The sequence below is a fragment of the Lepeophtheirus salmonis genome, chromosome 11 (assembly GCF_016086655.4).
Source record: "Lepeophtheirus salmonis chromosome 11, UVic_Lsal_1.4, whole genome shotgun sequence".
NCBI lineage: Eukaryota > Metazoa > Arthropoda > Copepoda > Siphonostomatoida > Caligidae > Lepeophtheirus > Lepeophtheirus salmonis.
This window is the reverse complement of record NC_052141.2, coordinates 20,807,409-20,809,654: the sequence shown is the minus strand read 5'-3', so window position 1 is coordinate 20,809,654 and position 2,246 is coordinate 20,807,409. Positions and strand designations below refer to the sequence as shown.

Sequence of the window (2,246 nt, the reverse complement as noted above, 5' to 3'; positions counted from 1 at the left end):
GATTACAATGTGTGGGGATTAACATAGTAACCCTGACAATTTGAAGAATATTCAAGAGGAGAGTAGTTTAGCTCTCAGTACGTTTCGTTACATCAGCTGCAAGCAGCCATGAGAGGAAGGAAATAGAGAAAAGTCACACTCTGTCTCAAGTAAGGATATTGAAAGGAATTACTCCGATTTCGATCCCTAATTTGACGCTATATCCTAAAATGAATTAAACTTATAACACCACAATAAATAATCAGGTTTATTCTCCGTCCTTCCTGACCAAAAATACTCTTGGTTACACTAAAATTCCCTCGCCCCAAGAATGAAAAAATAATGATAACAGTTTTAGAAAAAAACTACTTCTCAGGTTGCCAACAACAACAACAGTCCTGTTGTACAGTGTTGTACCCTTTTATTTTCCTTGTTAATATGACACCCAGAGCTTTAGTTACGAAGGCTAGTTGCTACCTAGTTACTACTTATATCAATTAGTCACGCAATTCTAAGAAATTAATGCAGATTGAGTCCTGCATAGACTGACAAATTTTATTTTACACTTGTGAAAACAATTTTTAAGTAGTTAACGTGATTTCTTTTTAAAAAAAGTCTACAGTTAAACTAATTTAAGGTGAGATATATAAGCTGATATTTTGTTTTCAAAAAATTAGTCCAATCAAACACCAAGGCTATTCATCCAATGGGACAATAAGTGTTGCTAACTTATTAGTGGTGTGTATATTTATTTGTTTATTATGACGAGAGCACTAGTGATTACTTTATACGAATAAATTTAATTTGCCTTGGGCCCAGCAATTCACCTATACAACCTGTGGGTCAGAGTATATTATAGCAACTTAGAAGGGTTCTATCCGGACATGTTTTTTCATCATTTAATAGTTTTATCATCCAAATATTATATAAGTTGCAACGAAATTGCACATGATAATATTGTCTTGCATTGAAATTACTCCCAATCATATTGTTTCACGAGGATATTACCCACAACTTTTATTGATCACAATGATAATGTACACAACGATATTACCACGCAACCTTTCTACCATAGTCATTTTACAGTAAACCATAAGTAAACTTTATAATATTATAATTACTCCATCTAACCTAGGAATCTTTTGGTGATATCTATATACATAAAGTATTTTTTTATCTCTCTCTAGGAACCTATGCACATTGAGTTCAAGACAAGAATTTCTCCCGAACGCGTTGTCCATAAGCTAAGTCGATTCCACCATTTTTTCAAATTGTTAGAATTACCATTCTGTTTTTTAGCATACCGGCATGTCATATTTTCTACAATTCTAGATATAAATCTAAAAAAGGAGAATAAATATCACTACTGAAAGGAAAAAAATATTGCGGGACCAGTCCCCAGCGGTGATTATGGCCATGCGTATTGCTCCATTCAAAAGTAATATAATAAGTGGCGTCCCAAAACCCTCAAAAAATTTAACAAACCTATACCTATTGTAGATTATGTTAAAAGGTTCTCCTTCCATTTATATCTCCTCTTCTTCTAATTATTATTATGATTATTTAATATGTATGTAAAGTACTGCTTGATCTTTTCTTAGTATAAATAGCCTGTATGGATTATGACTGTCAGAGTTGTGTTAATTAATGTATCTTAATAAGAATATCCACGTGTTCCTATTAAATCAATCCTTCCATTATTCCTCTACATCTTCTCTTCGTTTCTCTCGGTCGTTCTGGATTCCTGGTACAAAATAGATTGTATTTCTCAACCTCGTCATAGACACAACACCTATATTATATGTATTTAAAAAATAAACCTATTTATATAAGTAATTATATTACTACGTTGTTGATCATTTTTGGGCTATGCTACGCTTCTGAATGTAAGACAACTTATTTTTGCAATTAAAATCTTTAACAATGATTAGGGATTCTTATTACGCCAGGAAAAGATCTGTTTCGACTCAATGTATGAATATTCTGTAAGCATTACATAGTTAGTTGACACTATGATGATAGTTTATTTTGTGTAATGGTAATTGATTGAATACCCTAACAAAATAATAAATGACGTGTCTTTAAGGTCAATAATCATATTAACCCATTTCTTTGATTGATTCAAATATGAACTTAAAGAGAAAGTGAATCCTACCACCAAAGTTAATCGATATCTTCATCAAAAAATAAAAGGGTATGTCAACGTTGATTGAACAGACTTTTCCCCCTTTCAAAAGAGGACGGGATGGAGGACTATTTATTATTTA

General features: G+C 32.1%; 1 long non-coding RNA gene across 2 annotated transcripts; it reads left to right on the top strand.

Moving 5' to 3' along the window:
- The first annotated feature begins 513 nt into the window (after positions 1 to 513).
- Positions 514 to 1,815, top strand: LOC121126253 (uncharacterized). Of its 2 annotated transcripts, XR_005866870.2 has the most exons (3): positions 522 to 717; positions 1,167 to 1,492; positions 1,560 to 1,815. It is a non-coding gene; the product is annotated as an uncharacterized lncRNA (long non-coding RNA). The 2 variants fall into 2 exon arrangements; XR_005866869.2 differs by having other exon boundaries at positions 514 to 717; positions 1,167 to 1,815.
- The last annotated feature ends 431 nt before the right edge of the window (positions 1,816 to 2,246 follow it).